Here is an 18,649-nt window from a genome sequence, read left to right as displayed (position 1 = left end):
TGCCATTAACACTTCTCTTGTATTGGCTGAGTTTTTTTTTGTTTTGTTTTTAAGATTTATTTATTTGAGAGGGAGAGAGTGAACAAGAGAGAGAACACAAGCAGGGGGGAGCAGCAGAGGCAGAGGGAGAAGCAGGGAGCCCCGTGTGGGGCTCGATTCCAGGACTTTGGGAGCGTAACCTGACCTAAAGGCAGCCGCTTGACTGACTGAGCCACCCAGATGTACCTGATGAGTTTTTTAATCTGTATTGGTATATTGAATCTTTGTGAAGCAGTATAGTTTGATGGAAAGAACATAGGATTTGAAATTAGAGGGCTTAAAGTCCTGTCTCTCAGTTTACCAGCTCTGTGACTTTGAATTTTTTTGAGATTGTTCTCCTTACAAGTAATACTAAAAAAATAATGATATCTGTCTTAATAGAATTATTATAAAGATTAAAATTAAGTATGCTTTGTAAACTGTAGCATACTTTTTGAGTATTACAGTGTTTTTCAATTGGGACCTTTGTTGTATTTTGCAAAAATAACACTGTCCTCAAAGATTGCTTTCAGATGGGTGAAAAAATTGCCAAACTTTGGCTTGATGTGTCACGTTCTTTGGAGGTGAGGATTCTTGAGTTTTATTTTTTTATTTATTTTATTTTAATATTTATTTATTTATTTATTTTTGATCCTTGGGTTTTAATCTGCCTTTATACTTTCTCTAATAATAATTTCTTCACTGAATGAGGAATGCTTTTTTTCTTTAAAGTTTTTATTTATTTAAGTAATTTCTCTACCCAGTGTGGGGCCCAAACCCATGACCCCAAGAACTGAGCCAACCAGGCGCCACTCTTCTTTGCCAAAGTTAGAAATTGGGTAGTCTTTATCATTTCCTTTAGCTTTATGGTGTTGTGAAAATAAAGGCTGTCTGGAAACCACACTGGGACTTAGCCTTTCTAGAAGTCACTGGTTCTCAGTGGGGTCAGGACCCCTATAAATCTTTGAATCTTTGAAGGTGCACTTTTGGTTGCCACAATGATTAGGGTGGGGTAGGTGCAGCATTGGCATTCAGTGAGCAGAAGCCAGGAATGCCATACATTCCACAGTGTCTGAGGCAGTTCTGCATGATTTTTGACCTTTTTCCCAGCTCTCGTAGGTGAAAAACCTGTTTGTACTTACTTAATGCTAATTCTGTTATACATTTGATTTTTTTTTAAGATTTTATTTATTTATTTGACAGAGAGAGTTCACAAGTAGGCAGAGAGGCAGGCAGAGAGAGAGAGAGAGAGAGAGAGAGAGAGAAGAAAGCAGGCTCTCCATTCAGCAGAGAGCCCGATGCGGGACTCGATCGCAGGACCCCGGGATCATGACCTGAGCCGAAGGCAGCGGCTTAACCCACTGAGCCACCCAGGCGCCCATAATTCTGTTATACATTTAAACACAGTAATTTTTTGCATGGTTTTAATAGACACTAAATTTTCTAGGAATGGAACTGCTTAGTAAACAGAGAGCAGATTATACTTTGTTTTCTTCAGAACTTTAACAAGAGTTGTTAACTGTTTTTGGAAAATCATTACCAATGGCGTTGGCCCTTTTGGCATCTGATTCTCTAATACAACTCAGTTGTTTCAGTCTACATTTGTAGGTGTCATGTGCACGGCATTTCTTTGTATGTGTGCAAGTGTCAGTTTCCTTAATAATGAATGCTGTGATGGTTATACCTGAACATTGCAGTATTACAATGTATTAAATTACTTTTCTTTCTTTTATATTATATTAGGCATTATCTTAAGTTTTGAAAACTGAGGATAGATAAATTACCTACTTGCATCTCATTTCAGGTTTGTCTTCTTTTATTTTTTAAAGATTTTATTTATTTATTAGGAGAGTACATGCCATGTGAGTAGGAGGAGGGGCAGGGAGGGAGGGAGAGGAATCCCAAGAGGACTCTTGAGCTGAGGCTGAGCACAGAGCCCAGGTGAGCATGCAGCCAGGGTAGGGGGTGTTCGATCGTTCAGTCTTATGACCCTGAGATTATGACCTGAGCCGAGAGTCAGACATGCAACTGACTGAGCCACCCAGGCACCCCAGTTTGTGCTCTTGAAACAAAAAAATTTTATTTTAGTGGAGTTTCTGGATGGAGCCTATATTTAATGGAAATCTACCTTGCCTTTCAAGAGAGATAGGATGTTGATGTTGATCTATGTTATAAATGTCTGTCCTTTTCTTTTTCTGTTTTCCCTTCCTGTTATGAAGTATATGATACTCAGACAAGAATACGGTGTTGTGCATGTAAGTTATGAAGCATATAATAAAACCAATACCTGTGAACTCATCACCCAGGTTAAGGAATAGAACATTATCAGTATTGTTGGTATGTTTCTCCTTGATTTCCATTCACCTTTCTACCAGGGATAAAACTATTCGGAATTTTTGTTTTGATTTGTTTGTTATTTCCTTCCTTAAGTTTCCCACTTTTGTATGTATTTCAAAAATTTATTATTTAGTATTGCTTATTTTTTAGCTATAAAAATGGAATAATAGTATACATATATTCTTGTTTTGTTATACTACATATATTTATTTGCTTTGGCTAATCAGTATTATGTTTTTAAGATTCACCTATATCAATATGTGTAACTGTTATTTATTTTCTCAGGTATATGGATTAGTATATGACTGTACTACAGTTTATCCTTTCTTCTAAAGATAGACATTGTTTAAAAAAAAAGATGGACATTTTTTTTTCCATTTTGTTGGTATTACAGAGATATTCTTGCTTATCTTCAGGTGCACATGTACAAACATTTCTCTACAACAGTGAATTTTAAACATTTTTTAATTTTTAAAGATTTTATTTATTTGAGAGAGAGAGAGAGAGAGAGCACAAGTGGGGGAGGGAAGGGCAGAGGGAGAAGCAGGCTCCCCACAAGCAGGGAGCTTGATGCAGGGCTCTGTCCCAAAACCGTTGAGATCAGGATGTGAGCCCAAGGTAGATACTTAACCGATTGAACCACCTGGGTACCCCTTTAAACATTTTTTTAAAAGATTTTTTTTATTTGTTAGAGATAAAAAGCATGAGCAGAGGGGAGGGACAAGCAGACTCCCCACTTAGCAGGGAGCCCCACACAGGGCTTGATACCAGGAACCTGGGATCATGACCTAAGCCAAAGGCAGATGCTTAAAGGACTGAGCCAGCCACCCAGGTGCCCCAGATTTTAAACATTTTTGATGGTGACCCCCCTCATGCATGCATAGAGTTGAAAGAAAAATGAGGATCAATAGATCGATATTCATCCTTAATATACATGATGCACTCATCCTTTCCATTTTATTTCTCTCTTAAGTGCTAATCGTGACCTAAATGTTTTCACAGTTTAAGATAGTTATCTTGGTCTCTTGCGGAGAATAGTGTGTTGACCTGACTTCCCTTTGCTTCCAGAGGGTGCCAGAGGGCAACATCTCATGAGGTGAGAGTGCACCTGGCTAAGCAGAACACTGCTCCTACACCTGGAAACACCTGGTTTCTTGAGCTCAGTAAAAATTCAGCTAGGACTAAATTTGGGTTCAGCCCCTAAGTACCTGCCATTCCTTTATGGGATGAATTCCCTAGGTATGCCCTAAACAGATATTTTGAGTTATGCAAGAGTCCCACTGTTCTTAGAGAATGTGAGGGGCGAGATAGGATTGGTTGGAGCTTTCTGTTCTTGATGTGTGCTTTGTTTACTTTCATATCAGGCTTGGCTCCTCCCCTTACTGACTTCTCAAAGGCCCAGATCTCAGTAGTTTATTCTTCAGTTTTCTGGTGACTTTCTAATGTCCGTATTAGATATTTGAGATATTTCCTCTTACTTGGGTTCTTTACTTTGCTATATCCTAGATAGCTTCAATTTTTTGCTGAAGAGTATGAGAGTTAATTTACATAGGAATTTGTTACTTTCATCTTAAGTAGTTAGTAAAAAACAGAAGCTATATGTTTTAACTCTGTCTTGGTGTCTGTTTAGAATATGTATGCAAACTGTAATTTACAGAGCTGTGCTTTGAACCTCAGAGGAAGAATATTTACATTTGGTGCTATTTTTAAATACAGGTTTTTCTTTTAAATCCAGTTCACCCACCTACAGTATTATGTTAGTTTCAGGTGTACATTATAGTGATTGAGCAGTTCCACACATCACTCTGTGCTCCTCAAGATAAGTGCACTCCTTAATCCCCATCACCTCTTTAACCCATCTCCCTCCCCCTTCCCCTCTGGTAACCATCAGTTTGTTCTCTCTTATTAAGACTCTGTTTCTTGGTTTGCCCTCCTCTCTCTTTTTTTTCCCTTTGCACTTTTGTATTGTTTCTTAGATTCCAGATATGAATGAAATCATGGTATTTGTTTTTCTCTGAGTGACTTTTTTTTTTTAAGATTTTATTTATTTGTCAGAGAGAGAGAGAGAGAGAGCAAGCACAGGCAGACAGTGGCAGAGGGAGAAGCAGGCTCCCCGCGGAGCAAGGAGCCCGATGCGGGACTCTATCCCAGGACACTGGGATCATGACCTGAGCCGAAGGCAGCCGCTTAACCAACTTAGCCACCCAGGCGTCCGAGTGACTTATTTTGCTTAGCATTATACTCTCTAGCTCCATCCATGTTGTTGAAAATGGCAAGATTTCGTTCTTTACTGTGGCTGAATAGTATTCTGTGTGTGACTTTTTTTTTTTTTTTTTAAGATTTTATTTATTTATTTGAGGGAGAATGAGTGAGAAAGAGCATGAGAGAGGAGAAGGTCAGAGGGAGAAGCAGACTCCCCAAGGAGCAAGGAGCCCGATGGCGGACTCGATCCTGGAAGTCTGGGATCATGACCTGAGCCGAAGGCAGTTGCTCAACCAACTGAGCCACCCAGGCGCCCTGTGTGTGTCTTTTTTAATCCATTCAACAATTGATGGACAGTTGGGTTGCTTCTGTATCTTGGCTGTTGTAAATAATGCTGCTATAAACGTAGAAGTGTTTTTGAATTAGTGTTCTTCTGTTCTTTGAGTAAATACCCACTAGTGGGATTGCTGGATAGTAGAGTGGTTCTTTTTTTAATTTTCTGAGGAACCTCCATGCTATTTTCCAGAGTGGCTACACTAGTTTGAATTCCCACCAGCAGTGCACCAAGGGTTCCTTTTTCTCCATATTGTCTCCAACTCATGTTTTTTCTTATGGTGGTGATTTTATCCATTCCGACTGGCATACATTTGGTACTATTCCTGATGACTTGTGTAGGGAGTGCTGAATAGGACTGGAAACAGGAATAACCAAAGTAATGCAATTTTTAAAATCTCACTTTTTATGAACATAAGACTCAAAAATAATAAACACAAAGGTTTTCTCCAGTCTAGAAGATGTGTTATGGTTATTGTTACAATTTTTAAATTCAATTTTATTTTCCTAAAGATTTTATTTATTTATTTGAGCAGGAGCATGAGCGGGGTTTGGGGGGTAGGGAAAAGCAGGCTCCCCGCTGAGCAGGGGAGCCTGATTGGGCCTCCATCCCAGCACCTTTAGATCATGACATGAGCCAAAGGCAGATGCTTAACAGACTGAGCCGACCAGCCGCCCCTGTAATTTTTTTTATTGTAGTAAAGCATATAATAACATAAAATTTACTTTTTTAAAAAAATTTAAAAAATATATTATTTATTTATTTGCTAAAGAGAGAAATCACAAGTAGGCAGAGAGGCAGGCAGAGAGAGAGGGGGACGCAGGCTCTCTGCTGAGTAGAGAGCCTGATGCGGGGCTTGATCCCATGATCCCTGAGATCATGACCCGAACTGAAGGCAGAGGCTTCTTAACCCACTGAGCCACCCAGGCACCCAAAATTTACTGTTTTAACCATTTTTTCTGTTTTAATCATTTAAGAATGTACAGTTCAGTAGCATTCAGTACATTCACATTGTTGTGCAACCATAATTACTATCTCTAGAACTTTATCTTTCCAGACAGAAACTGTACACATTAAACAGTAACTCCTCATCCTCCCCTCCTCCCAGCCCATGGCAGCCAGCATTCTACTTTCTCTCTCTATGAATTTGACTATGTTGAGTATCTCGAAGACAGGAGATCATATAGTATTTGTTCTTTTGTATCTGGTTTTATTTCATTTAGCATAATGTTTTCAAGGTTCCTCCGTGTCGTAGCATGTGTGAAAACACTGCTTTTTAAGGCTAATATTCCATTATATGTATATGCTACATTTTGTTTATCTGTTGATCTCTCAGTGGACTTTTAGTTGTCTTCATCTTCTGGCTATTATAAATAATGCTGCGATGAACTTTGGTGTTCAGATATCTAAGAACTGAACTGCATTCAGTTCTGTTGGGTATATACCCAGAAATGGAATTGCTGGATCATATGGTAATTCTGTGTTTATTTTTTCTGAGGAACCACCATACATTTTACTGTTTTTTTTTTTAAACATCTAAAACTTATTATAGATGTATTTCTAATTAATAGTTATAGAACTGTGTTATCATTTTTAATGGCTGTGTAAGATTTTAAAGTATGAATATATCATGGTTTATTTGTAGACATTCTGTAATGGTAATAGTTTTGCTATTATAAACAATACTGTGATTCATCATTCAACAATAGTTTTTATCCATCAGATTTACTGAACATCTGCTGTGTACTGAGCATATGTAATAGCTCTTATGTCCATATATGCTTGTACACATCTGTTTAATTAGAATACATTTTTTAAGAAGTGGGGCTCTTGGGTCAAAGGATGGGTGTATTTTGAAGTATGGCTATTTTCCCGAGAGCTTTTATATTGATAAACTGTTGTTAGATATAATCTCAGCAGTAGTGAATAGGAGTGCTAGATTCCATATACCTTAGGGAACAATGGCTCTTACTGATATTTTTAGGATTTGTCAGTCTGAAATAATAATGATAATAGTTTGCATCTCTTTGGGGTGCCTGGGTGCCTCAGTCTGTTAGTGTCTGCCTTCGGCTCAGGTCATGATCTTAGGGTTCTGGGCTCCATCCTTATATGTCAGTCTCCCTGCCTAGTGGGGAATCTGCTTCTCACTCCACCTCTGCCTCTTCCTCTGCTCCTTTCTCTTTCTTGTTCATTCGCACTCTTTCTCTCTCTCTCTCTCAAATAAATAAATAAAACCTTAAAAAATGATTTGCATCTCTTTGATTACTAGTGAAGTTTAACATCTTGTGCTTATGCTTTTATTTCTTCTTTTGTAAGCTGTATTTTCATGTAGATCTGCCCATGCAGAACTTCTTATATGTTAAGGGTATTAAATCTGTTTTGTATTGTAGATATTTTCCTAATTGTCATTTGTGTCTTAGCTTTCTTTCACAATGGCTTTTGCAGTGTAGATATTTTGTTTTTAAAAAGTTTATTTATTTTTAGTATTCTCTGCACCCAGTTGAGGGCTCATACTTGACCCCTAGCTTAAGAGTTGCATGCTCTTCCAACTGAGCATCAGGCACCCCTAGGTGCTTTACATTTTTATAGTCCTTTATGATCTCTGTTTTGGTCCCTTGTTCTGGTGTTCTTTCCCCACCCTGATTCAACCTTTATGTAATTTTTTTGTATATAATAGATCTGTAGGAAATGTTTTTTAGAGATAGAAACCTCTGCATGAACTGATTACATCGATGTTTTGGATAAATCTAATATAGATAGGGAAAATGAGGTGTAGAAGAAAGGTGAGGAATCAAAACTTTATTTTAATCTTTAATTTTTAAAAGATTTTATTTGTTTATTTGAGAGAGAGAAAGCATGAGGGAGTGTGAGTGGGGCTGGGAAGGGGGAAGTTCATTGGGAGAGGGAAAGAGAGTCTCAAGCAGATTCTGTGCTGGGTGCTAGCCCAACCAGGGGAGAGGGGCTCGATCTCATGACCCTGAGACCATGACTTGAACCAAAGCCAAGAATCACTTAACCAACTGAGCCACCCAGGTGCTTCTAACCATTTTTATTTTTAGTGAAAATCTACATAGAGAACAATGAAAACTTTCTAGACTCATGCTAGAACCTGATTTGCTTTTCATTGATTTCTAAAGATTAGGGATGTATTTCCTTGTTCCTTATTAATTCAGATATGTAGGGTATGGTAGGTGAGAGAAATGATACATTAAACAGCCTTTTTTTTTTTTTTTTTAAAGTAGTCTTCAAGTCTAGTGTGGGGCTTGAACTCAGGACTCTCAGATCAAGAGTCACATGCTGTACCACCTGAGCTAGACATGTATCTCAGCCCAGAGATAATTCTAAAATTTACTTGTTCTCAAAATTTCCTTTTATTTTTTATTAAAAAAATTTTTTTGAAGATTTTATTTATTTATTTATTTGACAGGGACAGTGAGAGAGAGCGATCACAAGCAGGGGAGCAACAGAGGGAAAGGGAGAAGCAGGCTTCCCGCTGAGTGGGGAGCCAGATGTGGGGCTCTGTCCCAGGACCCTGGGATCATGACCTGAGCCCAACTGACTGAGCCACTCAGGTGCCCCTATTTTTAAATTTTTTAAAAGATTTTTATTTGTTTATTTGATAGAGGAAGAGAGAACACAAGAAGGAGGAGCAGGAGAGGGAGAAGTAGGCTCATTACTGGGTTAGGACCCTGGGTAATCCTGGACCTGAGCCAAAAGCAGACATTTAACCAACTGAGCCTCCTAGGTGCCTCTCAGAATTTCTCGCACTGTCATCATTGGAAGTTTCTGAAATGGATGCTGCTTCAGTTGTTATTCTCCTCTTTGCTTTTGTAGTTGCGTTTGCCTTTTCTAAGTCCCTAAATCACATTCTTTGAGACTTGTGATTACTGTTAACCTCTGTTCTTTTCTCTATCTTGTTGCCTATGTGGTCCCTGATTTTTTTGGTCTTTTCTGTACTTTTATTCTTTTCTTTCCTTTTCATTTCTTTCCTGTTTCATCGTAAGTTCAATAAAGATTGGAAGTACTTATTTCTTCTGGCATAGAAGAAACTAATCATACCATGTGATCTAAAGTTTTTATTTACAGATTCTTTACAGCAGTGTGTACATTTTAGGCTTCCTTAAGCTCTGGGTGTATAATTTTTCTGGACATTTGCATTTGCCTAGCTACTTGGATGATAGTGTGAATGTAGAGGAAGTATTGTCATTTGACCTAAAATATAATTAAATACAGTAATAATGATATGATATTGGGGCAGCTGGTTGGCTCAGTTGAAAGAGCATGAGTTTTGATCTCAGGGTCATGAGTTTGAGCCCTGCTCTTGGGTTTGACTATTACTTAAAATGAATAAATAGATTAAAACTTAAAAAACATATGTAATGATATGAAAAAAATGTTTTTGAGCCTTATGAACTTAATAGTGAACCTGCCTAGTGACCTTGACCAAGTCATTTAAAGTGGCGTATATTTTATTTTGTACATTTAGATGATCTCATATTTTGGCTTCCTTTTCTTAGATAAAATTTTGCTTACATACCAAATGCAAGAGCCAGAGATTTAAAAGTCAGAGGACTTTAGGGATCATCTGGTATCTATTCTGTTGCTTCTACAAATACTCACCTGGCAGTGTTTTGGTCTTGAGGGTATATTGAAATCTCTGGCTTCATAGAACTTACAGTTATTTATGAAAAGAAGGTTGTGAAGAAAGTGTGATCTTATTTAAAGATTCCTCACTTCGTTTTGGTAGGTCTTAATATGTTCAAAAGAAAAAGGGTCTGATTCCTTATATGCCAAATTGTAATTCAGGAACTGTAAAGTAGGAGGAAAGCGACCCTGAATGAGTGAATTAGGACAGTGGCTCTCAAAATTTTCTGTGTATGAATCACCTGAGGTTCTTGTTAAAATGCAGATTCTGTTCAGTGGATCTAAGGTAAGACCTGAGATGGTCCAAGTCTGTGAAACACATTTTGAGTAGAAAGGAGTTTGTATATAATTAAGAGAAAAGAATAGTGTTCTACCATTTTGAGAAGAATGGTTTGGAGCAGTGGAACACAGGCTTGGAGTTGTGAGTAGCACACCACACTTGGCTTTGGTGAAACGGGGGCGCCTGGGTGGCTCAGTGGGTTAAAGCCTCTGCCTTCGGCTCAGGTCATGGTCCCAGGGTCCTGGAATCGAGCCCCGCATCGGGCTCTCTGCTCAGCAGGGAGCCTGCTTCCCTCTCTCTCTGCCTGCCTCTCCGCCTACTTGTGATCTCTCTCTCTCTGTCAAATAAATAAATAAAAAGAATCTTGAAACGAAATTATAAGAGAGGTTAATGGCTATATTTTAAGAGGGGGTATTAAGGAGGTAATCACCTGTTTTTTGAATGGCATTCAGAACTGAGATTGGATGGTGAGTGCGTCTAAAACGTTTGAAAAGATACTAGGAAGTGAAAGAGATAAAGATCTTCAGGTATGATGAAAGTAAATACCTAGTCAGGTAAACAACTTACGAGTTAAGTTTTGACTAGGAGGATTTATTTGTATTTGGAAAGGTTTCCTCCCCTTTTTATAATTACTCTAATTGGCATAGTCCTTGTAGTTAAAAAATGTAAAAATAAATGCTTTTTAAATCTTTTAATTTTAAAAAAATTTTTAAAAAAGATTTTATTCAAATTAAAACCACATTGAGATATCACCTTACACCAGTTAGAATGGCCAAAATTAACAAAACAGGAAACAACATGTGTTGGAGAGGATGTGGAGAAAGGGGAACCCTCTTACACTGTTGGTGGGAATGCAAGTTGGTACAGCCTCTTTGGAGAACAGTGTGGAGATTCCTCAGGAAATTAAAAATAGAGCTTCCCTACGACCCTGCAATTGCACTCCTGGGTATTTACCCCAAAGATACAGATGTCGTGAAAAGAAGGGCCATCTGTACCCCAATGTTTATAGCAGCAATGGCCACAGTCGCCAAACTATGGAAAGAACCAAGATGCCCTTCAACGGATGAATGGATAAGGAAGATGTGGTCCATATACACTATGGAGTATTATGCCTCCATCAGAAAGGACGAATATCCAACTTTTGTAGCAACATGGACGGGACTGGAAGAGATGATGCTGAGTGAAATAAGTCAAGCAGAGAGAGTCAATTATCATATGGTTTCACTCATTTGTGGAGCATAACCAATAGCATGGAGGACAAGGGGCGTTAGAGAGTAGTAGGGAATTTGGGTAAATTGGAAGGGGAGGTGAACCATGAGAGACTATGGACTCTGAAAAACAGTCTGAGGGGTTTGAAGTGGCGGGGGGGGGGGGTGGGAGGTAGGGGTACCAGGTGGTGGGTATTATAGAGGGCACGGCTTGCATGGAGCACTGGGTGTGGTGAAAAAATAATGAATACTGTTTTTCTGAAAATAAATAAATTGGGAAAAAAAAAGATTTTATTTATTTGACAGAGAGAGATCACAAGTAGGCAGAGAGGCAGGCGGGGTGCGAGGTGAAGCGGCTCCCTGCTGAGTAGAGATTCCCCATACAGGGCTGGATCCCAGGACCCTGAGATCATGACCTGAGCGAAGGCAGAGGCTTAACCTACTGTACTACCCAGGTGCCCCTAATTCCTTTTTTTAAATAGATAATATAGGTTTGTTTGGTTTTTTTTTTTCCATAGGCACATTCTGTGTGGGAAATATGTCAGATTTCTTTGTTTTCCAGGTCTGAATAAAACTTAACTGTGTGCTTAAGTTGCCTTCCTCCAATCTGTTCCTCTGGGGACAGCTACTTGGAACATAAACCAAGCTGGGAGTTCATTTTACTTCATAGAATTAGCAAGACTCTTAATTTTGGAGTGGTATAAAAAAATGTTCAGTGGGTATTGGACATTTATCTGTAGGGAAAAATTTGGCAAACCAGTCTTGGAACCAGCAGCCTTTTATTTAGTGCTGTGAATTCACAGTGCTAGTGTTTCCATTTGTGTTTTTAGAAATTTAAACTTTTGGGGTACCTGGGTGGCTCAGTTGGTTAAGCGTCTGGTTTTGGCTCAGGTCATGATTTTAGGGTCCTGGGATTGAGTCCTACATCGGGCGGAGCCTGTCTCCCTCTCCTCCCCACTTGTTCTCTTTCTCTCTCTCTCAAATAAATAAAACCTTTAAAAAAAAAAAAGAAATTTAAACTTTTTTCCCCCTTTCTGGTACTATTTTAGAAATAATCCATGTTCATATTTCCCTTTTAATACTGCATCTGGCCTCCTCCAACATGAAGAGATTGGGAAAATTACTGTGAATCTTCATATTATTATGACCCCTTGATTAGTGTTACCGGAATATTGGCTTCCTTGAAAATAGTTACAATATAGTAAGGAGAATTTTAGGTTATTGTGTTGTTATGGAGGCAGAAAGATCTGAAATGTAATCATGGACAGAATATGACTATTTTAATTCTAATGGCTCATTATAATCAAATACATGTCAAGTGTTCTCTCTAGTAACAATTCAATTTCTGTATATTTGGACAGCATTTATTATGTTACGTATATTGTTATTTCTCTAAGGTTCTTTGTTTGTTTGTTGTATTTAGTTCTCTTTTAACACAACTGTTAAAGCTCAAGTAAAACATCAGAGTGACATTATAATCTGTTCTAGAATCAGGCCAATGAAGAAATGAAATGAAGCACATTGTTGGCTAAAAATACAAGTTACATCTTTTTCAAGTTACATCTAAAATTTTTTAGAGCATGTATTGGAAATATAATTCAGCTGTTCTTATTTTTTTTTTTTTTAAGATTTTATTTGCTTATTTGTCAGAGCAAAAACGAGAGCGAGTGAGCACAAGCAGGGGAAGCAGCAGGCAGAGGGAGAAGCAGGCCAAGGAGCCTGATGTGGCCTTAATCCCAGGACCCCAGGATCATGACCTCAGCTGAGGGCAGACACTTAACTCATCACCCAGGTGTCCCTCAGATGTTCTTATTCTGTGGAGTTTTTTAAAAATGTGATTATTTGAAAGTAAATGTCCATACAAAATAAGTTTCTAAGTTTCTATTATCTTCCATTTTTAAACTGATTTTTCCTTTAGGACTGTATAAGCCTTTCCTGTATATTCTGAAAACTCAAGATAGTAATACCTGGAGTTAAAGTAAATGAAAAAGAAATCGCAGATAAGCCTAACATTGAGATAATTAAATTTAAAAGAATAAAATTAGTCGGTTAAGAATCTGACTCTTTTGGGGCGCCTGGGTGGCTCAGTGGGTTAAAGCCTCTGCCTTCAGCTCAGGTCATGATCTCGGGGTCCTGAGATCGAGTCCCGCATCGGGCTCTCTGCTCAGCAGGGAGCCTGCTTCCTCCCCTCTGTCTGCCTCTCTGCCTACTTGTGATCTGTCTGATAAATAAATAACATCTTTAAAAAAAAAAAAAAAGAATCTGACTCTTTTGATTTCAGCTTAGGTCTTAATCTCAGGGTTGTGAATTCAAGCCCTATGCCCATTTAAATAAAATAATAATAATGATAAAAAGGACATCTGGTTGGCTCAGTTGGTTAAGTATTTGCCTTTGGCTCAGGTCATGATCCCAGGGTTCTGGGATGGAGCCCTACCTCAGGCTCACTGCTCAGTAGGGAGCCTGCTTCCCCTCTTCTCCCCACTTATTGTTATCTCTCTCTCTTTCTCCCAAATAAATAAATAAAATCTTTAAAAAAAAATAAAATAAAGTTAGGATATTACTTACTCATGTTACCACTTACTAATAATACCACCACATTGGTGTGTAGGTCTTTCAAGGGGAGGGACTATATTATGTATTTGTGTTTAGTGCACATATTAAAAGACTCCTTGTTCCGTTCAAAAAAATCATTAGAAGCAAATACTCCTAGTTCTGGTAAAAATCTTTTTTTTTTTTTTTTTTTTTTGTAAAGTTGTTTAGTTAAATAAAAATTAAAAAGGGGGCTTTGGAGTCATGCTGCTGGATTTTTTCCTTTTCCTTTTTAAAAAAAAATCCTAACCCTGCCTCTTAGTAGTTTTATGATACTGAAAGTAACTTGACTTTTCTGTGTCCAACTTTATTAAAAAATGATCATATAAATAGTTTATTTCATAAGGATTCTTGTCAGGATTAAGTGAGATAATCCATGGAAAGTGCTTAAAAGAGTTTTGGCACATAGTAAGTGCTTAATTTATGTTAGGGGCTGGTAGTCTTTGTATTCAGGACCACACTATTGCATTGTCTGGTGAATTTATTTTGCTTCTTATTTTATTGTATTTTAATTTTTTTTTAAGATTTTATATATTTATGAGACAGAGACAGTGAGAGAAGGAACACAAGCAGGGGGAGTGGGAGAGGGAGAAGAAGGCTTCCTGCTGAGCAGGGACCCCTGATGCGGGACTCAGTCCCATGACCCTGGGATCATGACCTGAGCCAAAGGTAGATGCTTAATGACTGAGCCACCCAGGTGCCCCTTGTATTTTAATTTTTAAAATATATTTTATTTATTCATTTAAGACACAGAGAGATACAGGGAGAGCATTAGCAGGAGGAGAGGCAAAGGTAGAAGAAGGAAATTCTCCACTGACCTGGGAGTCCAACATGGGGCTCAACCCCAGGACCTAGATAGAGATCATAATCTGAGCCAAAGGCAGACACCTAACCCACCGAGCCACCCAGGTATCCCTACATGATACATTCAGTGTGTAAGTCAACCTTTTGGGTGGATTGGCCTTTGTTTTGAGCATTTTATCTTTTAACTGCAACTCTGTGTTTTCTGTAATCATTCCTGTTTTGCATATCAGGAAATTGAAATTTAAAGAGGTTAAGTAATTCCTCATACAGCTATAAAACAAACTTTAAAGTGCTACTTAATTTGAGGCCCCTGGCCGTCTCAGTTGGTGGAGTGTGCAACTCTTGATCTCAGAGTTGTGAGTTCAAGTTCCATGTAGTGTGTAGAGATTACTTAAAAAAAAAATCTTAAAGTAGAAAAAGGGGCGCCGGGGTGACTTAGTCATGAAGCGTCTGCCTTTGTCTCAGGTCAGGATCCTGGGGTCCTGGGATCGAGCCCTGCATCGGGCTCCCTGCTTGGCAAGAAGCCTACTTCTCCCTCTCCCACTCGCCCTGCTTGTGTTCCCTCTCTCGCTGTATCTCTGTCAAATAAGTAAATAAAATCTTTAAAAAATAAAAAATAAAAATAAATAAAAAAATAAAATTCTACTTAATTTAAAAATCCTTACACTATTTTACCTCTTAAAAGGTGTAAAGCCTCTATTAGAAAACTTAACCTGTTATATTGTCTTTGGGATTTATGTATATAAATTTCATATTAGATTGGGAGTTTTTTTTTTTTTTTTTTTTTTTTTTTAGAGTGGGAACTAATCTTATTTATTTTGGGGCTCCCCCACCAACTAGTAGAGTACCTGTCACATATTGGGTACCTAAAAAATTACTAGTTGAGTAGCAAATAGATACACAGAATGTTAGAAATAGAGGGGATTTTAGAACTCATGGAAATCATAGAGACACAGAATTTCTAAAAAGAATTCTGTATTGCTTACATAGGGCTACAGCTTTTGAATTTTGACTCTTTATTTATAAAACAATTAGTACTGTCTATCACATCATCTCATAAAAGAAGCCATTTTGATACCAGAAAAAACTAGGAAGGACAGTCTCAGAGTAAGCACAGTTGGTAACTTTACACCCACTTTCGGTCGTGGCTGGCATCTTTTTAAAGATTAGATTTCAGGAACCATTATCTAATGCAACCCTCTTTCTTTAGAGATGATATATCTGAGCTCAGAAAAGTATCAAAGTTCTTACAGCAAGGCAGAATAACTGAGCTTAGAACCCAGGTTTTCTGACTGCTAGCCCAAAATTTTGATCCAGTCACCTTCGTCTTCATCATGATGACACTGAGACATACAGAATTTGTTCCTTATGTGAGATCATATATCTAGGAAGAAGTAGAGCTGAGACTTGAATCCACGTTACCCAATTCCACTTTCAGTGAAACCTGTGCATTACTTACATGTAATCTTAACCCATTCTATCAGCCCTCATTCAGTTGTAAAGATGGAGTTATAAATGATTGAAAGGAAATGTTTGAGGGTGCCTGGGTGGCTCAGTTGATTAAGTGTCTGACTTCAGCTTAGGTCATAATCTTGGGGTTCTGGGATCAAGCCCCGCATCCAGCTCTGTGTTCAGTAGAAAGTCTGCTTCTTTCTCTCCCTCTGCCCCTTCCCCCTGTTCTTGCTCTCTCACGCACACATACTCTCTCTCTGAAATAAAATCTTAAAAAAAAAAAAAGGAAATGTTTTATATTTAGCATTTTCTTTCCTTAAAAATTTCAGATTTGGAGCTTCAGCAACTTCTTCCAGGGAGGAGGTCCGGTGTGGCTCCTGTTCCAACCTGCGATCTTGATTCACATCCATAGATTGGAATATTGGTGCACACGCCATCCTCAGACACCTCACTAAGGACAGGTATGTGAAAGAGACAGTAAAGATAAGTAGAATGAATGCTAATGTTTTTCCTGTTTCTTGTTAGATGAAAACAGTTGACTGTCTTTAAAAATTTAGCCCTTTATCCTGGTAAAAACAAAGCATTTAGAATATTAATTGAGTGCAGCAAAATATTTTCTTGATGGTAAAATATGTGTCAAAATGTTAACAGTGGTGAAACAGGGTAATTAAAATTTTTCTTCTTTCTCTTTTTGTGTATTTTTCAAATTATATTTATGAGCTTGTGTTAGTTACCTATTGTTACATAATAAACCACCCCTAACTAGTAGTTTAAAACATACCAGTCATTTATTTTGTTCAGGTACTTGTAATTTGGACAAGATCTGCTCAGTGGGAACAGCTTGTCTCTGTTAATATGTGGCCTAAGATGAAGTAGCTGGAAGGGTGGGGGCAGCTTGATGGCGGGGCACTGGAATTGTTCGAAGGCTTGGCACACTCATACATATGTCTGGTGGTTAATGCTAGCTTTTTTTTTTTTTTTTAAAGATTTTATTTATTTATTTGACAGACTGAGATCACAAGCAGGCAGAGAGGCAGGCAGAGAGAGAGAAAGGGAAGCAGGCTCCCTGCTGAGCAGAGAGATGCGGGGCTGGATCCCAGGACCCTGGGATCATGACCTGAGCCGAAGGCAGAGGCTTAACCCTCTGAGCCACCCAGGCGCGCCTTAATGCTAGCTTTTGGTAGGGGCCTAAGCCTGGGCTGTTAGTCACAACACCTACATATGACCTCTCCTTTTGCTTGCTGGGTTTCCTCACAGCGTGGTGGCTAGGTTCCATGAAAGAGCATCCCAGGAGAGCAAGATGAAGTTGCATGGCATATTTGACTTTGTTTTGGAAGTCACATAGTAGTACTCTGCTTTTTTCTGTTGGTTGAGGTAGTCCTAAAGGTCCACCTAGGTTCAAAGAAGTTGGTAGATACAGACCACACCACTGATACGATACTTCAAGGAGTATCGTATCAGCATCTGATTAGAAGAAGGGCATATGGGATGGAATCTGCCATTGTAGCCATCTTTGGCAAATATGATGTGCCACAGTTTGTATTACTTTTAAGATAAGAGTATAAATAATGTGTATAATATGTAAAAAGAGGACTGTTGACAGAAAATAATGGTGTATAAGTTCAGTAGAATTTTGTGTGCTTTTCCTGTCTAAGTAGAGTATGATGCTGAAAATAAGATGCCTAAACAGGAAGAGGAGAAATAGATTTTGAACTTTCTTTTGTATCAATGAAGCAGCAAACTGAAAAATGGAGACAAAAATTTATAAACAAGGTACAAAATAAGATTTGTAGTTTGGATTTTTTGTTTTTGAAAAAATGCTTTTATTTTAGTTTAATGGCTACTTGCTTTTTTTTTTATTTTAACAATTGGAGAATTATTTGGGAAACTGCTTTCTAGTATGATAGATTTGAGAAACTTGGTGTCAGTGTTACTCTATGCATCAAGTTTGTTTTGTCTGTCTACTTCTTTTAAGGAATACTACGTAATCTTTTTAAGGATTGTACAATTTTAGCTGCTAAATTTCTGGTAAATAGCTTAAAATTTCTGTGGAACAAGAAAATTTGCCAAGTTGTAGAATGTTTGATTGTGTTATTATTTTTTATAAAGACTTACTTATTTGAGAGAGAGCACTAGTGGGGAAGGAGCAGAGGGAGAGGGAGAGAATCTCAGGCAGACTCCTGCTGAGCAGGGAGCCCTACTTGGATCTCAAATCTCAAGACCCTTAGATCATGACTTGAGTTGAAATCAAGAGTCAGTTGCTTAACTGACTGAGCCACCCAGATGCCCCTATTTGGTTGTATTATTGATCACATTTACTCACCAGTTGCATGAATTGCCTTTGGCAGTTTTGAATATAGCTGGTATTTAATTTCTGAATGTAATGGGATAATATTTTTAGGTAATCCTCTAAGTATTACATAGAGATGTTGATCCATTTACTTTATGTGGGAAATAAGCTATAATTCATATATACCAGTATATATGTGTGTACACACACACACACACACACACACACACACACACTCATTATCTTTTAGGTCCAGAAAGATTTTCTTGCTGTCTAGATTTGAGCCTAATACGGTAGAGATGATTCAGTTCTATTTCCCAACTACTCACAGATATCTTACGGTAGAAAATGACTGAACTGGCTCTTGTGACATTAGAGGTAATCTCAGAAGTTTGCTCTTAACTGTGAATAATCTGAATTGACTGAGTTTGTGAAACAATGTATTTTGGTTCAAAGGTATGATAATTGGGAAAGCTGTTTTAATTTTTTTT

At 38.1% G+C, this 18,649-nt stretch overlaps 1 protein-coding gene across 6 annotated transcripts in view; it reads left to right on the top strand.

Moving 5' to 3' along the window:
- Positions 1 to 18,649, top strand: part of NUMB (NUMB endocytic adaptor protein) — a 191,448-nt gene that overhangs the window by 33,724 nt on the left and 139,075 nt on the right. For all 6 annotated transcript variants that reach the window (XM_044232046.1, XM_044232051.1, XM_044232049.1 and 3 more), the window contains exon 2: positions 16,198 to 16,329. The gene's annotated coding sequence lies outside the window, so the exon portion shown is untranslated. The remainder of the gene's footprint in view (positions 1 to 16,197; positions 16,330 to 18,649) is intronic.

The sequence above is a fragment of the Neovison vison genome, chromosome 13, assembly GCF_020171115.1.
Source record: "Neovison vison isolate M4711 chromosome 13, ASM_NN_V1, whole genome shotgun sequence".
Classification (NCBI taxonomy): domain Eukaryota; kingdom Metazoa; phylum Chordata; class Mammalia; order Carnivora; family Mustelidae; genus Neogale; species Neogale vison.
The sequence above is the reverse complement of the archived record's forward strand: the minus strand, read 5'-3'. Positions and strand labels throughout refer to the sequence as shown.